This window comes from Dasypus novemcinctus, chromosome 7 (genome assembly GCF_030445035.2).
Source record: "Dasypus novemcinctus isolate mDasNov1 chromosome 7, mDasNov1.1.hap2, whole genome shotgun sequence".
Lineage (NCBI taxonomy): Eukaryota > Metazoa > Chordata > Mammalia > Cingulata > Dasypodidae > Dasypus > Dasypus novemcinctus.
Window position 1 is genome coordinate 136,304,087 of NC_080679.1, and position 23,909 is coordinate 136,327,995.

General features: G+C 47.8%; 1 long non-coding RNA gene across 2 annotated transcripts in view; it reads right to left on the reverse strand.

The window, feature by feature from the left end:
* Window positions 1-6,953, reverse strand: part of LOC139439283 (uncharacterized) — a 39,773-nt gene extending 32,820 nt beyond the window's left edge. Inside the window, exons 1-3 of one of the 2 annotated variants that reach the window (XR_011649163.1) lie at window positions 6,295-6,953; window positions 4,566-4,661; window positions 1,931-2,776 (exon numbers count right to left, since the gene is read on the reverse strand). This is a non-coding gene — a long non-coding RNA (uncharacterized lncRNA). Of the gene's footprint in view, window positions 1-1,930; window positions 2,777-4,565; window positions 4,662-6,294 lie in introns of those variants that run through there. The other variant, XR_011649164.1, reaches the window with a different exon arrangement.
* Between the last annotated feature and the right edge of the window lie 16,956 nt (window positions 6,954-23,909).

A 23,909-nucleotide genomic window follows, 5' to 3' on the forward strand; every position in this document is an offset into this window, starting at 1 on the left:
AGCAGACCCCAGGTTCTGTCCATCCCATCCTAAGTCCGAAGAGTGCTCCGAGCAACTGAAAGTCAGCCTCTTTTGAGGGGTAATATCCTCAAGAAACAATTTTCTCTGTTCATAGAGGGTCAAAGAGCAAAGACATAAAAGTGCTTAGAAAACATAAAACAGTAAGCAAGTGTTTCCCTGTGACCACAGCGCTGCTCTTCACGAAACCCCCCAGAAGACACCGTGCTCTGACTGGCCCCATACGGAGCCAGGTCCATGCAGCCCTAGCACAGGGCCATGACATGAATGGACCAACATCTCCCCTCAGACCCAGGGTCAAGGGTGTTCTATACGTTAGCTTAATCCTCGCGCAGCAATCCTGAGAAGGAGGCACTGGTGTTTCCCACACTTCACAGCAAGGTCACACAGCTTAGAAGTCCTCAGGGCATCTAAGTGCCTGGCTCCTGCGTTATCCTGCCACGGTCAGGGGTGCCTGGTGGGGAGGATGAGGCACTCAGGGACCAGGACTGCTGGCATGAATTGCACTGAACACAGTTAAATCGCTCTTGCTATGTGCGAGGTCCAGAAATTAGAAGATTCTGTCTGGGCTTCAAAGAGCCCACATCCTGGAGACAAGTCTGATTTGCAACAAACAGTGGCAATGCCGTGTAACGGATGGTGGTTATTCACAGTCCAGGTTGTTGAATTTTCTTATTCTTCTCCATAGGTCAAAATCTGATTGTTCTAATCAAGTCGACTCCAGGGTCCCTTCAGGGCACGGCAGCTAATTCACTATGGCCACTGGTCCGTTGCCTCTGGTTGTCCACTGGAAACAGGAAACTGAGCCCCTTCATCCCTGCCTGGTCTAATAGACGACGCTTATTTAGGTTTGTTTTCTGTTTTCAATTTTACTCCAAAAACTGCAAAATCATTATACTAGTTGGTCTGAAAACAAGAATTAAATACTTATTAAATTGTAAAAAGGGGTAAATACATTAAAAAAATGGATTCTAAAAGACTTCTTCCCTCAAAAAAGCAATTTAATGGGTGCAGTTTGACTTCTGCTCCATTAATAACATACCCAATCACTCTTACTTTGCTAGATGTGACTATATGTGGATAATATTATCGTAGGGCGTAATTTTTTTCTTGTGCAATTAGTCGCATACATTTCCTGACAGACTAATTTATGTATGAATGCTTTTTAAAAGCAAAAGCATTCTGCATATAATTGCATTCCTTTGTAATCCCTCTGTTGACAAATTTGTATGTTTCTGCTTATTTGTTAATGCTTTTCCCTGCTCTAGGATGATCAGGCATATGAGTCAAAATATTTTCTGCATGGAATAAATACTAAAGGGTAATTAAAGGACAGATGTATGGCTGGTGGGAATGACTCCACAAGGTGCTATGAGCTCCCCAGTTGAACTTTTTATGACTGCTAAGTGGAAAGCAAATAAACACGTGATTAAAACTGCTATTCTGGATTTGCTTGTTGGCAAATCACCTTCTGAGGCAGGTGAAGGTCATTTCAAGTTTACCAAACTAAAGTGAGGGAGCCTTCAAGAATAGTCCCTTTGATTTAGAACTCTGTTGACTGGAATCCGCTGGGCTTCCCCAGACTGGCCTGCACCTGCTGCATTTGCAGTCATCTTCGCGGCACGGCTGAAGCCTTCCTCTGTGGAGCTTTGTCCTTTGGCTCAGAAGAGGAATAAATAAGCTCCTTCCTTTGCAGCAGGTGTTGATAGGCCTCTGAACTGTCAGTGCTCACCAGCCAAGGACCGCCAAGACCCAGGTCAGGGCCATTACTTGCTGCTGCAGGGGAGGTCACATCCCATGACTGGGGGCCAGGAGGGGCTTAGCCTAGGATTCGGTCTCAGGGTAGTTGTACGAGTCTACCTAAGAGGTACTGACGAAAAGTACCAGGAATCTTTTGGCTTTTATAGAGGGTATTTATTTGGGTAAAAACTTACAGTTACAAGGCCCTAAAGAGTCCAACTCAAAGCTGCTTTCTCCCAGTCGGCTGCCACGTGTCGAAGCAAGATGGCGGACGCCTCTGCCTGGCTCTCGGGGCTTCCTGTACCCGTCTCCGGCATAGGGCTCACTTCTTACCAGGTCTTCTCAGCTGCTCAGCTGCTCTGTCCTCTCTCCGTGGGGCCCCAGGATCAAACATGACAGAGTTTTCTCTCTTCTCGTGTGTCTTCTTGAGGGAGTGTCCAAGGGGCGGGGACTCAGCTTGAGTCATGCATTACCATATAGGCAAATCAAAGCCCTGAACCGATTTTATCAAGCAAACATAAAACCTTTGAATTTAATACAATCAAAGAGTATCACACCCAGAGGAATAGTTTACAAACATAATCTTTCTCTTTTGGGGATTCATAAATCATCTCAAACTGCCACAGTGGGTGACTCTGGGTTCTGGCCGCGGCAGCGCGTGTGATCATTGTGGAGCTGCCTGGTGCCTTGGCTTTTGTCTCCGTCCAGGTGGGATTAAGGAGCAGTCTTGCTTTTGTCTTGCTCCATCACGGTCACAGGAGGTCCTCGATGGCATCTAGTGAAATATCGTGTGCTCTACAGGGGACCCTCTCTTCTCGCTGCGGGCAGCCCGGCGACCTCCAGCGGCATCTGTCGAGTCTGCGCGCTGGGTCTCATACAGCATGAGAGAGGCTCGCTGCCTGGACTCAGCAAATACGCAAGCGAGGGAGGCAGGGCCGGTGGGAGGGGATGCCCAAGGACAAAGCTCTGACTGGCACTGCCGGCACTTCCTAGGTAAGGCGATTCGGCCTTAGAAAGGCTGGAGGGAAGAGAAGAGGCATTCACGTGGGGCTGGGGGGCAGAGAGGACTCGCTGTATGCGGGAGCTTTGCAACAACGCCACGCTCATTGGGCACAAGTGGGGAAACTGAGTCTCAGTGAGATGGAGAGACCCACTCTAAGGCATGCAGTTAGCAGGATTCGGCCTTTATCTGTCTCATCTGAAATCCTCTGACCTTTCGTTACCCCAACTTGCCTGATGTAGCCCCAGCAGAAGCTGACAGAAGGCCTGCTGAGTGAAGGCGCGTGGTCATTTGATAATACTGACTCCCTCCTGGCGTGGGGAGGACACTGAGCCGTGGATCGCAGCGCTGGTGACGTCCAGCCCCAGGAGGGCGGGTGGAGCCTGCCAGATTCCCAGACCGGCTCTTCCCTCCCTCCCCTGGGGTCCCTGAGAAAGGGCCGGGATTCCTGGACTTGGGTGGGGGGCAGCTGGCCAGCCCTGGCACCAGGCCATCCCCCACAGCTGCAGAGTCAGAGACCAAGACAGGAAACAAGAGCAAAGGCAGGCGGAGGCCAGGCGAGCCCTTCCGAAGGGCAGGGGAGAGCGGCCGGCCAGGGGAGCCCAAAGCAGCGCGATGCCTTACAAACTAGCGGCCGCCAGCAGGCTGAGCTGGCCCCGTGGTGGTGTGGGAAGCTGAGGCTCAGAGAAGGCCGTGGTGCTGATGTGACTCAGAGTCGGGTGCATCTGTCTCCAAAACTCACCCTCGCTCTCCTCAGAGGGGCTGCCCAACGCATGGCAAAGTTCAGCCCCGGAGCCCGGAGCCCGTGGGGTAGAAGGGAGCGCGCGGGGCTCGTCTTGGGGCACCTACCCCCGTCCACGCTCCCTTCCTAGCCTTAGCTTCTCCCTGTGCACGATGGCGCCCTCCCAGCTGCCCCCGCCATGAGCTGCCTCTGCCGGCCTGAGTGGGAAGCCCCTCTGCAGGACCATCCCTGTCCAGGCGCCCGGCCCTGCGGCAACTCGGGGCCGCCATCCCCAGCAGGGCCCTGGTCTCCACGCTCCATCGCTCCTGCAGGCGCTCCCTCGCCCTAGCTCTTCCCCTCCATTCCCAGGACCGGTGGCCGGACACCCTCCCTCAAGGGAACGTGGCTGGTGCTCTAGGTGCGGCCGGCCCTGCACGGGAGCAGGAGCCTCCCTGAGCCACCACCAGTGCCCACAGCCAAGCCCCTGAGCCCGCAGCCCAGGCCCCCGAGCCCTGACTTGGGACCCTGGACGGGCCCCCTGCCTGGAAACATGGGCGCACACCTGGCAGGCTGCGGGCACTCGGAACCGGCCACCCCCGCGCTCGGACAGGAAAACGCTCCTTCCACCCTGGCCCCTGGCCCCGGCCCGCTCTCTGCCAGAGCCCCCCTTCTGCTCTCGCTCTTGGAGGCAGGCTCCCACCCTGACCTGGCACGGAACGGCCAGCATGCCCAGAGCACAGGTGACTTCAAGAAGCGGTGACGGGAGTCTGGGGAGGGCCCTTCACGGGAACCTCAGGCCCCCAAAAGCTTCTCGGGCTGGGCTAAGACTGGCCCTGACACCCAACCACGAGGAAGGCGCCTCCACTCCACAACTCAGGTTTTTCTCCAGCCTGCATGGACGTGGCTTCTCTGCGAATCTCTTGCTCTTTCTGCATTTCTCTCATCTCAGCGTTGTCTGATTCTGACACACGTCCCTTTCCCTCCACCTCCCTGGGGGCCTGAATTTAATCTCGTCTTTGAATTTTCTGATACACATTCTGACTTTGGATAAAAGACCAAGGTCAGATTAGAATCCCATCAACTCACCTTGTATATCAGCGCCTTGTGGTTTGGGGGCTTGTTTTGCTTTGTCTTCTTTGTTTTCTGGCAGCTGAAGAGCCACGGTGCCAAAGCAGCTGGCAACTGTGAAGTACAGGGGGAAATGTTTGCAGATATGAAAAATCTGCCTTCGATTTTTTCAAAATGACTAAACACATAAATTCGGTTGCAATAGCACCGAGCAGATAACACAACAGCAAAGAAAGGAAACGAGGCTTCTTGGGTCTTCGCCGCCAGGCTCTGGTCATCTCAAGACCTGAACTTCCCAAAGTGGTGGGGTGAATGGGCCACGGACCGCCCCACCTTCCTGAAGATGCTCCCGAGCCTGTGGGCTCAGAGGCGAAGCCCCGGGGACAGAGCCCACCTCCCTCGTGAGCCGGGCCTCGCTGCGGCTGGGAGCTGCACACGCAGGCCGTCCCTGGAATCGCCCGCCTGCAGGACCACCAGATCAGCCCCTGCCCTTGGACAGCGCTGGAGGCCGGGCCCAGCCCAGAAGGAGCGCTGGCCCCCAGCTCAGAGCAGGAGGGGGAAGCAGTGAGGACACTGCGGTTCCAGGGTCAGGCTGACCTGGAGCTGGGTGGAGAGCAGAGGGCGCAGAGAGACACGGTGGGACAGAGACACCGAGAGACGGAGAGGGAGACAGAGAGCAAGACCGAGAGACAGAGACACAGAGACAGAGAAAAGAGAGACCGAGAGAAAGACAAAGAGAGACAGAGAGATGAGACACAGAGACAAAGACAGAGAGACCGAGAGAAAGACAGAGACACAGAGAGATGAGACACAGACATGAGACAGAGAGAGACCGAGAGAAAGACACAGAGACAGAAAGAGACAGAGAGACCAAGAGACAGAGAGCAGAGATACAGAGACTGAGAAGAGAGAGACCGAGAGAAAGACAAAGAGAGAGAGACAGAGAGATGAGACACAGAGACAAAGACAGAGACACAGAGAGATGAGACACAGAGACAGAGAGAAAGACAAAGAGAGAGAAAGACAGGGACAGAGAGAAAGACAGAGACACAGAGAGATGAGACACAGACATGAGACAGAGAGACCAAGAGAAAGACAGAGACATAGAGACAGAAAGAGACAGAGAGACCAAGAGACAGAGAGCAGAGATACAGAGACAAACACAGAGACTGAGAGAAAGACAGTGAGACAGAGAGAGACAGAGAGACAGAAAGACAGAGAGAGACCAAAAGACAAAGAGAGAGAGATAAGACAGAGAGACTGAGAGAAAGACAAAGAGAGCCACAGAAAGATGAGACACAGAAACAGAAAGACAAAGAGAGAAAGACAGAGGGACAGAGAGAAAGACAGAGACACAGAGAGATGAGACACAGACATGAGACAGAGACTGAGAGACAGAGGGACAAAGAGACAGAAAGAGACCGAGAGAAAGACAGAAACACAGAGACAGAGAGACCAAGAGATAGAGAGCAGAGATACAGAGACAGACACAGGGAGAGACTGAGAGAAAGACAGAGACAGAGAGACACAAAGAGACAGAGAAAGACAGAGAGATACAAAGACAGAGACAGAGAGACTAAAAGACTCAGAGAGACAGAAAGAGACCGCGACCCAGCTGGGGAGACAGTGATGGGGAGACAGAGAGAAGGCACAGGCCGGAGGAAGAAGACAAGCCTCAGGGAAGCGGTGGGCGCGGAGGGACGGGGAGGGAAGGCTCCCAGCTGCAAGCCCGGGCCCCTGGCTGCACCTCGAGATTCCAGGGGGTCTTCTCACCGCAGCCCTCCGCACAGCAGATGAGGAAACTGAGGCACTGAGATTTTAAGTCACTTTCCAAGGCTGTGCAAAGAACGGGGATTGACTTCCAGAATATCGACCCCAAAGACAGAGTCACTTCTTGATTTTTAAACCCCACGATGGTCCAGCCTCAAGAGTGAAATGGGTGGGAAGGGCCCCTGGTCTCCTCCACGGGGTGCGCTTTTCACTCTTCGTTCGTCCGGCCATTCTTAAAGGCGCCTGCAACGTGGCAGGCACTTCCTGGGCATGGGCTCTGAGCGGCTCTGCCCTCTCCCCTGGAGACTCTTGTCCTGACCGCCTCGTCCTCTGATGCACACAGACACCGTGCCAGCCCGGCTCCTCAGCCCAGCCTGCCCAAACCCCACACTCTTCCTTCTGGCTCATTTTAAATGAACCGAGGCTGTCCCCACGGGCCACTCAGTGCACGCTGCATTCCCTCTTTCCTCAGCTCTCTTCTCACACACTCACTCACTCACCCCTGCCTGAGAGAGACCAGGCACATTCCTCGCAAGCCACGTTCTAGAAGGGGGTGGTACAGGCTCGTGGCCCCCAACTCCGGGAGCTGGAGGAGGGGTTTCCTCCCAGCTTGTCCCTAGATCCACGCAAGGCCTTGGGGAGGTGTCCCATGGAGGCCACCCCCCTCTACAACCAGGCGCTGCAGCTTGTCATTGTTGGCACAGTGTAAAATTACACAATAGCAATGCCGGCAGCAGCCAAATCCTGCTGAGCGCCTCATGGCCTGGGAGCTGTCATTTTCCTTGGCCCCATTTTGCTGAGAAGAAACCTAGATTCAGAGCGAGCGTGTGCCCTGCCTGGGCTCTCACCCCAAGAAACTTGAGCCCAAAGTCCGAGCCCTTTCCACGGCCCACGCGGCCCATGACCCGGATCACGACAGACACGGCGAGAAACGCAGACGAGGGAGAGAGGCCTCCAGGCACGGCAGCACACACGGCCCTTGGGTGCCCGTAAGGGCAGGAGAGGCTTGAGGAGGGCAGAGGGGATGGGGACGGTAGGAGCGGACCTTGGACTTGGCCAGCAGGAGCGAGGAGCGGACAGGGGGCATTCCCCACTTCCTGCGCTGACGGCGGTCCCAGCCCGCGGGCGTCTGCGTTTCGTTTCCGCTCGTCTCCCTCGGACTTGCTAAAGCACATCCCTGGAGGTGGAGGGCCGACCCGCTCATCGGGACACCGTGCTGTCCTTACGTGACTTTATATACTTAGGGGATGAACTTTATGGGGAAAAGGGAAATAGGTCTCTCGGTCCCGCTCTGGCCAGAAAAGCGGAGTGACGCGGCCAGACGCCATCGACTGAAGCCCCCCCCCCGCTCCTTGCCCTCATTTCTTCCATAAAGGGGGATGAGGATCACCACATGGCGGAGCTTTCACAAATCTTATTTCTCTCCACCAAGCCCCCACCCCCAAATCCCTGCACGCTGTGTCCAGTTGGAGCAAGGGGCAAGGGGAGAGTACGAGGGGATGTTCCCGAGCCCTGGGCGTGGGGTTCAGGCCGCCTCTAGACCTGAACACATCACAGAGAGGACCAGCTCAGGGACCCAAACACCCTGGGGGCAGAGGGCTCCTCACCAAGATGAACCCAGTGAAAGCAGAAACTTACCTGAAGGGCACAGTTTACAGCCCAGCGAACTCATCCCTAATTCTATTTTCACATTGCCTACGAATTCCCAGGTCCTCACCTCCTCTTTAAACAGGTTTACTTTACGTGTGCCCCCACTAATTGATCAGCTAAGTTCTTGGACATATGTTCATTTTAGATTTGCATGAGAGTCATTTTTTTTAACCTAGTTAAAATTATAGTTTATAACCAACTAAACATGAAAAACCAAGGCATCTCCTAGAGTGAGGGGTTTGGAGTGATGGGGCCTCAGATTGCAGATTTGCCGCCTCTGGGGCCAAGGGCAAGTTTCTTCACCTCTTTAAGCTCCAGGTTCCACACCTCGGAATGAGGATGAAAGGTGCCTCCCTGGCTGGTTGTGACACTAAGTCAGGGAGATAAGACACGAAGGCGTTGGGCTCATAGCGTGAACCAACAACGGCTTCAGTCAGTGCTGCAATCATCGCATTATCATCGGGAGGTCCTGCCCACGGGCCGCCCTATGCCTCTGCCCTGCCTAGAGCTGATTAAACCAGCAGTGGAGGCGGCCGGCCCCAGGCGGCCTGGCAGAGTCCCTCGCCCGCAGTCCCTCTCCTTCTCTGTCCCTCCTGCCTCTCTGTATCTTTCTCTCTCCCTCTCTGTCTCACTCTGCTTCTCTCTCTCCCGCTCTGTCTCTCTCTGCTTCTCTGCGTCTCTCCCTGTCTGTCTCTCTCCCTCTGTCTCTCTGAAATATGGAACAGGGATTCAAAGGTGTGGTCTGCCCTTGTTGACTACCTGAAGTCGGAGCTGAGACCTCGTCTCGGGTGGCCACACTCAGCCATGCACATAAGGAAATAGAGGAAGGGGGTTTGGAAGGGATTTGCGTTGACACGCAGAGACAGAAGCGAAGGGTGCTGGGACAAAGGGAAAGAGCAGCGAGTGAGAGGAGGAGGCCCAGTGCCCCAGTAGACCCGCAGTTCACCAAGGGCTGCCGTGAGCTGACTTCTCTGCAGCCTCAGCTGGGGTCCCGCGCTGCCAGGTGCGGTCAGGTGAGCCTCACGCGAGGCCAAGTCCTGCCCTGGCCCTGCTGTTGTTGCTACTGGTCTCCCGAGAACGCTCTCACAGGGAACGAGACGAGGTTCCCGTTACCAGCCTGGGGGTGCAGGAGGGGACGGCTGGAGGAGCCCCAGGTTCTCCAGCCTCTTCTGGGGATCGGTCCTGGAGGTCGAGGTGGGCTCAGGGAGAAGGCGCCCGACGGCCAGGGAGCCAGAGCCTCAGCTGCACCAAGGTCTCTCCTTGGTGGAAACAAACTCCCCGGCCAACGCTGGGATCCTAGAGCTCCCTAAAAGGACGCACTCTACCCATGAACCCCTTTCAAAATCCACCGAGGAAGAAACGCTTTGCAAGAGCTTATGCAGACACCCACCCTCTGCAGGTGAACCAACCTCGTTCAGTGTGCATCTGCCAGCCGGACCTGCCCGATCATGTGGGAGGGCGGCTTGCTACAGCGTCCTCACCTCAGCTGGCTTCTGAGAGCCAGATTTCTGGGTTCATTTAAAACATGCATTTGTTGGCACGATCATTTTTTTCATTGAGGCATATTTTACATATATCTGAAATGTATATTTCACTCAGTTTTGATACATATGTACATCCCTGCACCCATGACCTAAATCAAGTCGTAGATGGAGCGCACCCACACTCTGAAAGCCCCTCGTTGTCCCTCCCTTGCCCCCTAAGGCCCCCCAAGATGACCATTCCTCTGATTTTTATCAGTTTCTACTGTTCTCTAACTTCGTGGAAGTACACAGCATATTATCACTTGGACTTGGTTTCCTTCACACAACATCATGCACTTGAAATTCATCCTTGTTGTTATATGTTCACTTTTTAAATTGTTGGTTAGTATTCCAATGAATGGATGTGCCATCATTTTGTTCAGGCAGTCACCTGCCCGGGGACATGTAGGTTGTTTCTAGGTTTGTGCTTTACACGGAAAGTGAAAGCTGCCATGAATAATCTTACCTAAGGTTTTGTGTGGACATAGAAATTCATTTCTCTTGAGTAAACCCTTAGAGGTAGAATTGCTCCATCATAGGGTAGGTGCGTGTTTAACTTCCCTAGGCAATGGCTAGAGCGTGTTTGAGACCAGCAGATGCCTGTGGGCCTTGCCATGTGGCAGACTCCAGGGTCGCCTGCAGCCAATCCCTGGGGAGAGAGCATCTCCTGATGGTGCCCTGATTTGGACATTTTCACAGCCTCAGAACTGGGAGCATTAGAGCAGATAAATCCCCATTTTAAAACCCACAGCATTTCTGGTATTTTACATTTGGCAGCCTCTCCCTCTCCCTCTCCCCATTCCCCCCTCTCTCCCTCCCCCTCTCCCCACTCCCCCCTCTCTCCTTCTCCCTCCCTTTTTCCATCCCTCCCTTCCTCTCCCTCTCTCTGCATCCCCGCCTGCCTTCGTCCCTGCCTCCATCCAGTGGCCTGTGACAGTCGCAGTGAGGCTGCAGGTCGTGCAGTCATCTGGCCCTGTGGGTCTCCCAGTGAGTTCATGCCTGGGCATTCGCTTAATGAAGCACCTACTATTTCACTAAACTGTTCCATGCTTTTCTCTTTGGCAGCACACAGGTCGTGGTCTGTGTATGTAGCTGGGTTTCATTTGGGGTCAGTAAAGGAGGAATACTGAACACCGGGTGCAATGGGTGATTCTCGCCACCGCAAAGGGTCTGAGCAGAAACCTGGCGTCTCGGGGCCCGCACGGGCTGGCGGGGACTGTGGGGGTGGAGGAGGGCGGCAGCGACGACCGCTGGGAGGAGGGAGACGGCGGGCGACTGGCCTGAGAAGTGGCTTTGTCCTAGAGACCTGTTAAAGGGGCAGATCGTGGGCTTGTTGTTAGACCCAACATGAGTGAGAGGAAGGGGTGAGTCGAGGAGAGCCCCACAGGTCTGACCTGACTCCTGGAAAGAAGGAGCTGCCATCAGCCAAGATGGAGGTAAGGACCCAGGCTGGGGGGCCGGGGTGGCGGTCAGGGGTCCAGACTTCGATGATGAAGTTGGAGGTGCCTTTTTGTGGAGATCCCAATAGACAGGTGGAAATAGTGCAAGGGGCGCTGTGAGAAGAGGTCCAACACTCAGCTGGCAGTCCAGGAGACTTCCTGGAGGAGGAGCCGCCGGAGCTGGGGCTTTGAAGGATCAGTAGGAGTTTGCCTAGAGGAGAAGCACATTCCAAGCAGAGGAAATAAGCCCTATGACTAAAGAAGGGCAGAGTGGGGGGAGCAGCTGAGGAGGTGGACCGTGTGCAGCGCCTGCGAGCCCTTCAGGTGGAGGGGGCCCCTGTGCCCGGGCTCCTGCGGAGTGGGTGCTTTGTTGTCCTCTCTGAATTTTTTGTTAGTCTGCCGTGAAGTCACCCAGCATCAAAGTTGGGTTACTGTAATCTCTGTGGTTTAATGGAAGGAAAAAGAGGTTGCATCTTTCACGGAGTTTCAGGAAATAAAAAAGACACTTCAGTTCCACCTGAGCAGAAAGAGCCCCTCGTCTTCCTCCTATTAACGGGCAACTGCCAGCATCAGAAGGGATCCCAGATTTGGGAGCCAGTCCCAGGCCCTGACCAGGTAACTGGGGCTCAAATGACATAAAGAAATGACGTCACATTGGGTGCTCCCAACGCGTTCCCCAACGACCACCCACTTCTCAGCCCACAAGGAACTTTCCAGCTGCTCACTAGTGTGTGTGTACACATATATAATTTGTGTGGATTACATGAAAACAACTTGCTTTTCCCACTCAAACACGTCTTCAGCATGTCCCCATGAGTGTACCCATAGAGCTATCTCATTCTTCACAGTGACTGTGTAGCGTTTCATAGCACAGGCAGGCCATGATTTTGTTTAGACATTCTCCTAACAATGGACATTTAGGTTGTTTCTGATTTTGCAGCTATCACTAACAGAGGGTGAATGTCTTTACAAAACACTCTCGTGCACCTATGTGAGCATTTTGGTGGGCCAGATTCTTACATTTCCAGAGAAGACCAGAGTTATGGCCAAAGACGGCTTTTTTAACCTATTGCCCTACCAGAACGACCTAACCCCAGGTTTTATGGTGATTTTACAGCCCTGACTCAAGCCTTCCCTGGAAGATTGGTTGTAAATGTTTATTCACTTAGGCTCTCCTTAGTCATTAATTTTCAGAGTTCTGGGAGACCCAGCTTGTTCTGAGGATCTGGGCGCTGGAGGCTCCGGCTGCATAGGGGGAGGCGTGGTGCCCTGGCAATGGCAACACTCCAGGATCCAGGAGACAAGCACACAACGTCTCCTGGGGATGCGCCATCCCCCTGGACGACTGGCTAGCTTGGCCTCAACCAGGTCTATGCTGGCATCCCTCAGCCCCCACCTTGCCCTTTCCTAAGCACAAGAACAATCATGGCAGCAGATGCAAAAACCAGCAAAAACCTCTGGAGCACCCAACACCCGTCAAGAAAGGAATGGATAGACAGATTGCAGCATGCAGATTTTGAAGGACTATTAAACAGCAAAGAGAAGGAGTAAACTACGCTCAAAGTGGACAAATCTCACAATTGTAATATTGAGCATGGTAAGCTAGTCACAAAGAAAACATACCATATGAGTTCTTTTATTCAAAGACACACTACAGACATCCATCGTGTAAGGGGATGCCTTCTTAAAAGGAAAAGTATAAATAACAGCAAGGAAGTAATTGCTATAAATATAGACTAATGATCAACTTTACAATGTAAGAAGAGATTGTGGTTGGAGAGGGGTCCATGGGGCCCCCTGGGGAGCTGTCCATGTTCTTTGTCTAGACTGGGGAGATATTTGGACAAGATTTACTTTATAACAATTCCCTTAGTTCCACGTTTATGTTTTAAGCACTTTTCTATATATGTGTTTTATTTCACATTATAGAGCTTGACAGAAAGAAATGAAGAATGCATGGTTTTTAAGTTTGGGTATGGAAGGATCTCTCACACATATCGCGTGCCCCTGCCTACCTCTAAGGCAGCCAGGAAGTATAGTCCTCCCATTTTCCCTGAGGAGAGAACCTGGTAGGGCTGAGAACTGGACGTTTCCACCCCGATTGTTGAAGGGTGAGCCCACGGTGTGGTGGAGTCTGTAGAACAAGCCACTTGTGTTAAGGTCTGTGCTCTGGCTTTTATCTATTTGTATGGGGTATCTCCAGATGGGAATACAGTCACTGGTGGCAATGCTCATTTGCCTTCTGAAGGGAAGCCAGATGGCTCAGAGAGGAGCATGGAGAGAAACTCGCTTTTCACCGTGTACTTTTGCATCTCTTGAGTTTTGTACCATGTGCATATTCAAGTAATTAAATTTTTAAAAAGAAATCCTTCAGTTGCTCTCCATTGCCCTGACAATGAAACCATAGTCCCCAAATATAGTGTGGAAGTCCCACTGGGATTTCACGTTACTCCCACGCTCAGCTTCTCCCCAGCGTGTTCTCTTCTTAGTTCCCATCTGGGGCTCCTCCAGCTCCACCCACTGAGCTCCGTCTTCTGATCTTACCCCCTCCCTCAACCTCATCTGCCTTCTATACCTAAGACGCCTACTCCCCTCCGGTCTTCCTCCTTGAGGGTCCTGTACCCGTTTCTCTGGGAAGCCTCCCCTGGCCCCTCATGCTGCTTTGGATGCCCCCATCTGAACTTAAACATGGCCTGCGTCAGACCGTTTATCAAAACCGACTGGACATAGGAACATTTTATATATGCCCCACAATTTCAAAAGAAAGAACCAAATGGCTATTTAGCCAATGACAATCAAATACAATACATGATGCTGCACTGGAACTTATAATGGAGGAGAAAAGGCTCAAAAGGATATTATTGGGTCCTAAAGTACATGAGACAAGCATTGACAAACCTGAGGAGAGAAAAGGCACCTCTAAAGTAATAGCTGGAGATTTCAATACACCACTTTCATCAATGGATAGAACATCTAGGCAGAAGATAAATAATGAAACAGAGAACTTGAATAATACTGTAAATTAACTGACCTAAAAGACATATACAGAACACTGCACACATAAACAGGAGAATACACATTCTTCTCAAGGGCATATGACATCTTTCAGGATAGACCACATGTTATGTCATAAAACTAATCTCAAAAAAACAAATCTCAATATATTTTAAAACATTGAAACTATACAAAGTATCTTCTCCAACCACAATGGAGGAAGCTAGAAACCAATATCAGAGGGAGAACTGGAAAATCCACAATATATAAAATATATGGGCGTTAACACATTCATAAATAATATATGTGTAAAGAATGGCAGTTAATATATGGAAATTAAACAACACATTCATAAATAATAGGAAAGAAAAATCACAAAGGAAATCAGAAAATGTCTTGAGAAGAATGAAACTAAAAACACAACATAAAACTTAATGGGATGTATCAAAAGCAGTGCTCAGATGAGAAGCAGACCTGGCCCAGTGGTTAGGGTGTCCATCTACCACATGGGAGGTCCGCAGTTCAAACACCAGGCCTCCTTGACCCGTGTGTAGTGTAGCTGGCCCAAGCACAGTGCTGATGCATGCAAGGAGTGCCCTGCCACGCAGGGATGTCCCTGCATAGGGTAGCCCCACAGCACAAGGAGTGCACCCCGTAAGGAGAGCCGCCCAGCACGAAAGAAAGTGCAGCCTGCCCAGGAATGGTGCCACACACACAGAGAGCTGACACAACAAGATAATGCAACAAGAAGAAACACAGATTCCCATGCCGTTGACAACAACAGAAGCAGACAAAGAAGAAGACACAGCAAATAGACACAGAGAACAGACAACTGGGGTGGGGGAGGGGGGAAAGGGGAGAGAAATAGATAAATAAATAAATCTTTAAAAAAAAAAAAGCAGTGCTCAGAGGCAAATTTATAGCTCTAAATGCTATAAAATTTTTTTAAAAGATCTCAGATCAGACTTGGAGGAACTAGGAAAAGGAAAAAAAATTAAACCCAAACTGAGTGGAAAAATGGAAACAACAGTTTAAGCAGAGAGAAATGAAATACAGAATAGAAAAACAATAGAGAGAATAAATAAAACCAAAAGTTGGTTCTTTGAAAAGATCAATAAAATCAACAAAACTTTAGCTAGACTGATAAAAGAAACAAAGAGAGAGGATGCAAATAACTAAAATCAGAAATGAAGGGAAGACATTACTACTAACCCCACAGAAACAAAAAGAAATATAAGAAGATACTATGAGAGATTGCTTATCAAAAAATTAGATAATCTAGATGAAACTGGAAAATTCCTAGAAACACACAAACTACCTACACTGACCCAAAAAGAAACAGAACATCTCAACAGACCAATAGCAAGTAAAGAGATTAAATCAGTAATCAAAAAACTATTAACAAAGGAAAGCCCAGGACCAGATGGCTTCACAGAGGAATTCTACCAAACCTTCCAAGAAAAATTAACAACATCCTGCTTAAAATCTTCCAAAAAAGAAAAACTGAAGATGAGAGATCACTACTCAACTTATACCAGGAAACCAGCATCCCCATAATACCAAAGCCAGATAAAGGAAAATGGCACACCAATATCCCTCATGACTGTTGTTGAGGATGTAAAAATCCTCAACAAAACACGGGCAAAACCAAATCCAACAGCAATTAAAAGAATTATACACCATGATCAAGTGGGATTTATCCCAGGAATGCAAGGATGGTTCAAAATAAGAAAAGCAATTAATGTAATTCACCACATTAGCAGAACTAAGGACAATACCATGTGATCATCTCAACTGATGCAGAAAAGGAACTTGACAAAATCCAGCACCACTTCTTGATAAAAACACTCAAAAAACTAGGAAATAAGGAAACAACCTTAACATGATAAAGGGCATTTATGAAAAACCCAAAGGTAGCATCATATTCAATGGTGGAAGACAGAATGCTTTTTCCTTAAGATCAGGAACAAGACAAGGATGCCCACTGTAACCACTGCTATTTAACATTGTACTGGAGTTTCACACCAGAACAATTAGATAAGAAATAGAACAAAAGGCATGCAAATTGGAAAGAAAGAAGCAAAATTTTACCTATTTGCAGATGACATGACCCTATATATACAATATCCCGAAAATCCACAATTAAGCTACTAGGGCTAGTAAAACAACTCAGCAATGTGGCAGGGTACAAGATCAACACTCAAAAGTCAGTGATGTGTCTATATACAAGCAGTGAACAAGAATAAATCAAGAAAAATGCATTTACCATAGCAAATAAAAGAATCAAATATGTAGGGAATAAATCTAACCAAGAATGGTTAGATCTGAACACAGAACTTGTACACAGAAACTAAAAAACATTCTAAAAGTCAAAGAAGACCTAAATCAATTTACAGATTCAACACAATCCCAGTCAAAATTTTAACAGCTTTGTTTGTAGAAATGGAAAAGCAGAGTATGGCCCACATGGGAATGTCACCCCATGCAAAGGTGCCACCCTGTGTGGGAATGCCACCCAGCACAGGAAAGCTGCCCCGCGCAGAAAAGACAGCTGATGCAGAAAGTTGGTGCAGCAAGATGATGCAACAAGAGACACAGAGGAGAGAAAATAAGAAGACGAGGCAGAACAGGGAGTTGAGATGGCACAAGAGAGTAATCACCTCTCTCCCACTCCGGAAGATCCCTGGATTGATTCCCAGAGCCACCTAATGAGAATGCAAGCAAACACAGAAGAACACACAGCGAATGGACACAGAGGGCAGACAACAGGGGAATGGGGGGAGGGAGAAATAAAATAAATCTTTAAAAATAAATAAATAAATAAGGGTTTTTAGACCATTTACATTTAATGTGATTCTTGATTTAGTTGGGCTTAAATCTAACATCTTCTCTTTTGTTTTATATTTATCTAATCTTCTCTTTGTTTTCTAGTTCATCTTTTTCCACTCTTTTGGATTAAGTGGGCATGTTTTACATTGTCATTTTAGCTCTTTGGTTAGATTAACAACTTTTGTTGTTCTGGGACATCTGGGGATATACTTGGGCTTTCAGTGCGCTTCTTTAACTTTTCACAATCTACCCTCATGTGCTATTACAGCACCTCAACTCTAGTATATGAATTTTATATTACACTTCCACTTTTTCCTCCTAGGCATTGTATTATTATTGTCATACATTTTATTTCTGCATATGTTGTAAATTCCACAAAATAGTGTCATTATTGTTGCTATAAACAGTTTATTATATTTCAAATAAGTTTTTAAAATGTATTTGTATTTGACATTTGTTACTCTTCATTCTTTTGTGTAAATCAAGATATCATTTTCCATCTGCCCAAAGGATCTCCTTTAATATTTCTTTTTTTGTCTTTATTTATTTTTTAATATTACATTCAAAAAATATGAGGTCCCCATATACCTCCCATCCCTCTCACCCCACTCCTCCCCCCATAGAAACAATCTCCTCCATCCTCATGAGACATTCATTGCATTTGGTGAATACATCTCTGAGCACCACTGCACCTCATGGTCAATGGTCCACACCATAGCCCACACTCTCCCACAGTCCACCCAGTGGGCCATGGGAGGACATACAATGTCCAGTAACTGTCCCTGCAGCACCACCCAGGACAACTCCAAGTCCCGAAAACGCCCCCACATCTCATCTCTTCCTCCCATTCCCCACACCCAGCAGCCACCATGGCCACTTTCTTCACACCAATGCCACATTTTCTTCAATTACTAATCACAATAGTTCATGAATAGAATATCAGTAAGTCCACTGTAATCCATACTCTATTCCTCCATCCTGTGGACCTTAGAATGGTTGTGTCCACTCCACATCTATATCAAGAGGTGGCTCAGATTCCACATGGATGCTGGATGCAATCCTCCTGCTTTCAGTTGTAGGCACTCTTGGCTCCATGGTGTGGTGGTTGACCTTCTTCAACTCCATGTTAGCTGAATGGAGTGCAAGTCTGCTAATGATGAATTCTTTCAGTGTTTATATGTCTGGAAAAAAAGTCTTTACTTTGCTTCATTTTTTAAAAATATTTTTTCTGAGTAAACAATTTTTTCTTTCAGTGCTTTAAAGATGTTGTTCCATTACCCCCTCTCTTCATTATTTCTTTTTTTAAGTAGTTTTATTGAGATATAGTCACATACCATACCACTTGCATTATTTCTGATGAGGAATTTGATGTCATCTTTATCTCTGATCTTCTGTAAGGAATGTCTCTTTTTTCCTTTGGTCTTTTTTTATTTTTTTATTATTTTTTAAAGTAGCATTAGATTACATAAGCGTCACATCAAAAATATAGGGGATTCCCATATCCCTCATCCTCTACCCCTCCAACACTTTTCCCCATTAACAGATATTTCATTAGAGTGGTACATTTGTTACAATTGGTGAGCACATATTGAAGTATTGCTACCAACCATGGTCTATAGTTTACATTATGCTTTACACTTTGCACAATTTTATAGGTTTGGAAAAATGTAGCCTTCACTGCAATATCAAGCAGAACAATTCCAATGTCCCACAAATGCCCCATGCTACATCTATTCTTCCCACCTCCTCCCCTCAGGACCTCTGCAGACCACTGCTTTTATATCAATGTTACAAATTCTTCCATGACTAGAATAATAATAAGTCTAATTTAGCCCATAGTTGCAAACCCCCTTATGTTTGTCTATTCCTCAATGTTGAAGATTTTGGGGTGATTATGCTCACTCTGCTTCTGATTGAGAGGGGACTTAGATCCCATGGGGCAGATAGGTGTAACTGTTTTGCTTACACTGTAGATACTCTCAGTTTTGGGGGCATGGGCATTGTCCATCATCATACCTTAGTTAGTTGTCCTGAGTGAGTCCAGAGAATTGGGGGTAGGTGTTGACTTGAACTCTGTTGAGATTCAGGGCTCAACTGGAATGTGAACAGCCAGAAAGTTTAAGTCTGAGACATATATTTAATGGGTATAGTGTTAATTATAGGTTCAACTATGTTGGGTATTTTTATAGTAGTTACAGTTACAAATGCCAACTGAGAAAGTACTGAGTTCCTACCCAATGGAGCTCTGTCACATTCCCCAGTGGAACAACAACAATCCCCCAAGTGCAATGGCAAAGACCAACAGGAAGGATGGTCCAGTAATGAGCCCTTGATACTGATGACTTAGGATCCTGTGTGCCTGAAATATAAACTAGGCCTAGAACTGCAGGGTGCCTAAAAGTTACCTCCTGAAAGCCTCTATGTTGGTCACATGCGGCCACTCTCTAAGCCAAACTCAGCATGTAAATGCATTACCTTCCCCCCAGTATGGGACATGACTCCTGAGGATAAGCCTCCCTGGTGCCAAGGGATTACCACCAATCACTAACTGGTGATGCAACTAGAAAGAGACCTCGAATAAAATGGTCACCTCAGACCAGCAGAATATCTCAGCCTACATGTTGGATCAAATGTTAAAAACTGCTTTTCAACTTTGAATAAAAGGGGGAAATGGCAAAGACAAATGAGTTTATATGGCTAAGAGTTTTCCAAAAAGAGTTGGGAGATCATCAGAGGGGTCACGCTTACGCACACCTCAGCAGGACCCCAGAGAGAGACAAAGTAGATACAATGCTAGGTGCTGGTTCTCCTGAAGGCTATGGAGATTCACAGGGTATATGGTCATGGCAGATGGATTTTGAGTTCTGTGCCATATCAGAGGGTCCTACTTTGGAATTTGTGCTCCTGAGTGTGATGGAGCTGGACTCAGATGTGCCCTTCCTACACATGCCTCTTTCATCACTTACTAAACCTGTGGTTGGTGCTAGGGATGGTGTATACTCAGTGGACTTGAATCTCTGGACTGTCCCATGTGGCAGCTGGGCCCTGAGACTCAGAAGAGTTGTGACTCCTACTCTCTGGTTCATTGGACTTACCCAGGTCAGCTAACAGGGAGGTGAAGATGGTCAACCACCACACCAGGAAATCAAGAGTGCCAACAACTGCAAGCAGAGGAATTGCATCCATCATCCATGTGGAATCTAAGCCTGCTCTTGAACCAGAGGTGGAATGGACATTACCATCCCAGGATCCATAGAATGGAGGAATAAAATATGGATTAGGGTGGACTTACTGATATTCTACTATAAAACTATTGTGACTAGTAATAGAAGAAATTGTAGCACAGAGGTGGAGAAAGTGGCCACAGTAGTTGCTGAGGGCAGGGAGAGGGAAGAAGAGATGTGATGTGGGGCATTCTTGGGACTTGGAGTTGTCCTAAATGATATTGCAGGGTCAGATGCTGGACTTTTTATATCTTACCATAACCCACTGAATGTACTGGAGGAGAGTGTGAACTATAGGGTAAACTATTATTTTTGTGGTGCAGCAGGGCTCCAAATTGTGTTCACCGAGTGCAATAAGTGTGCCACAATGGTGGAGGAGGTTGTTGGTGTGGGAGAAGTGGAGTGCAGGGGTTGGGGGTATACAGGAACCTCTTATATTTTTTAATGTAACTTTTTTGTGATTTATATATCTTCAAAAAAACACAATTTACAAAAACAATGTGGGGGATGGGGAGTGAGGTATATGGGAACCTCTTATGTTTTTTATGTTTTTTAATGTAACATTCTTTGTGACCTATTAACTTTAACTTAAGAAGTATAAAAAGGCGGCGGACTTGGCCCAGTGGTTAGGGCATCTGTCTACCACATGGGAGGTCCGTGGTTCAAACCCCGGGCCTCCTTGACCCGTGTGCAGCTGGCCCATGTGCAGTGCTAATGCGCGCAAGGAGTGCCGTGCCACGCAGGGGTGTCCCCCGCGTAGGGGAGCCCCACATGCAAGGAGTGCACCCCGTAAGGAGAGCTGCCCAGCGTGAAAGAAATTGCAGTCTGCCCAGGAATGGCGCCCCACACACAGAGAGCTGACACAACAAGATGATGCAATGAAAAGAAACACAGATTCCTGTGCCACTGACAACAACAGAAGCGGACAAAAAGAACATGCAGTAAATAGACACAGAGAACAGACAAGTAGGTGAGGGAGGGGGAAGGGGAGAGAAATAAATAAATAAAATAAAATAAAATAAAGTATAAAAAAAAAAGAACCATGTGTAAAATTATAAATGAGTCCAACTCCAATACTTTGGTGGGATAGGTTATCATGTATTCCAAAGTAAGGTCTACTGACAAAGTGTCAAATTCCTGGGGTTGTCTGCCCTGCCTACAGTGTCTAGATGTCTCTAGAGCCCACAGAAGCACTCCTGCTTGAGGCAATGTTTACGGTGACAGTCAGTAAGAGCCTCCTAAGATGTGCACAAGTGTAAACTCTGGAATGAACTCCCAATTCACTTTGAAACCTCTTAACCATAAAAACTCACTTGTATTTAATATTTCCCCACTTTTGTCAATGTCTTTTTCAAAATGCATCACTACTTGGTGTTTGGTAATAATCCCTCAGTGCCAGGGAGGCTCATCCCTAGTAATCATGTCTCATGCAAGGGAGAACATAGTGAGTTTATATGCTGAGTTTGGCTTAGAGAGAGGCCATATTAGAGCAACAAGCAAGTTTTCAGGAAGTAACTTTTAGGCAATATATAATGCTAGGCTAAATACTGGTGTGGGATGTTATTGACAGGCGACACATGGTTGGCAGGGAGTTCTACAGGGCATACATCCAGGGTACATAAAAATGTTTGGATATTTTCATAGTGGAAACAATTAAAAACAACAACTGAGGGAGTGCTGAGTTCCTAGCCAGGGGAGCTCTATCACAGTCCCTAAAAGTGAACAGCAACAATCCCCCAAGTGCAACGGCAAAGACCAAAAAAGAATGAAGGTCCAACAAAGAGCTCTTGATACTAATGACTATGCTTGTGAGCCTGTGCACCTGAAATAAGAACAAGGCCTAGAGCTGCAGTGTGCCTAAGAGTTATCACCTGAGGGCCTCTGTGTTGCTCAAATGTGGCCAATCTCAAAGCCAAACTCAGCATGTAAATGTGTTGCCTTCCCCCCAGCGTGGGACATGACTCCCAGGGATGAGCCTCCCTGGTGCCGAGGGATTACTACCAAGTACCAGCTGATGATGTGACTAGAAAAGGACCTTGAATAAAAGGGTCAACTCAGGCCAGCAGAATATCTCAGTCTACATATAATAACAGGAGTTAAAAATGCTTTTTGACCTGAATCAAGGGGGAAATGAAAAGGACAAATAAGTTTATATGGCTATGAGTCTCCAAAAGAGAGCTGGGAGGTTATCAGAGGGGTTGCCTTTATGTACACCTCAGCAGAGTCCCAGAGACAGATAAAGTAGATACAACCCCGGGTATTGGTTCTTCTGAGGGCTACAGAGACCCACAGTTTCTATAGTCATGACAGATGGAGTTCAGTGCCATGTCAGTTGGCCCTTCCTTAGAGTTTGTGTTTATGTGTGATGGAGCTGGACTCAGATGTGATCTTTTTTCACAAGCCTTTCCTGCTACTTTACCAGAATTGTAGTTGGTGCTGGGGTTTAAGATATACCCAGGGGATCTGAATCTCTGGACTGACCATATGATAGCCAGGCCCTGAGCCTCAACAGACTTGCAACTCCTACACTCTGGTTTATTGGACTTACCCTACTCAGCTAATACTGAGTTGAAGAAGGTCAACCACCACACCATGGAGCCAAGAGTGCCTACAAATGAAAGCAGGAGGATTGCGTCCAGCATCCATGTGGAATCTAAGCCCCCTCTTGATACAGATGTGGAGTGGACACAACCAATCCAAGGTCCACAGGATGGAGGAATAGAATATGGATTAGAGTGGACTTACTGATATTCTATTCATGAACTATTGTGATTAGTAATTGAAGAAAATGTGGCATTGGTGTGGTGAAAGTGGCCATGGTGGCTGCTGGGTGTGAGGAATGGGAGGAAGAGATGAGATGTGGAGGCGTTTTCGGGACTTGGAGTTGTCCTGGGTGGTGCTGCAGGGACAATTACCGAACATTGTAGGTTCTCCCATGGCCCACTGGGTGGACTGTGGGAGAGTGTGGGCTATGGTGTGGACCATTGACCATAAGGTGCAGCGGTGCTCAGAGATGTATTCACCAAGTGCAATGAATGTTTCATGATGATGGAGGAGAATGTTGCTATGGGGGGAGGAGTGGAGTGATGTGGGTGGGGGGTATATGGGGACCTCATATTTTTTTAATGTAATGTTAAAAAAATGAATAAAGACAAAAAATATTAAAAAAATAATGCTAGGCTAAATTTAATTTCAGAGGAACAGCGTTCATAAGTACAAGCATCAGTATCAAGGGCCTGGCATATTGGTCTGTCCTCCTTTGCTAGGCACTGCCATGTCCTCTAGGGATTCTTGCCACTCTATTAGAGAATGTACCAGGACTCCCTAGGATGGGAATTCAATATTCTTTTGATTATTGTGTGGGCCTCCACCCACTGAGACAACACCCCATGCCCACTTGAACACATTCATATTCCAAAGGGGCTTGCCCAGATGAAGCACTCCCCACACATCCCCCCACCACCAACACCCCACACCAGTGATCCTCTTCTGCCATTTTTTTTTACTCTTCTGCAATCCAAAAAAGAGCCAAAAATAAATAAAAATAATTAAAATTAAAATATATATATATAATTTTTTAAAATCTTGTTTCATTGTATCTTTCATTCCTGTAAGCTCTCTTAACTTTTATGTACAATTTCTCAGGTACGTTCCTCCAGTGTCTTTTTTTTTTTTTTTTTTTGCACACTTTATTTTCAAAGAAACTTTAGGTAACAGAAAAGTCACATAGAAAACATAGGGGATTCCCATATACCCTATGTCTTCCCCCTCTCACATTATCCCCTATTAATAACACTTTACATTAGTATGGTACATTTGTTACAATTGACAAACAAACATTGAAGTATTACCACTAACCATGGTCAATGGTTTACATTGTCATTCACATTATGTACCAAGCACTTTTCTAAGTTCTAACAAAATGCATAACGG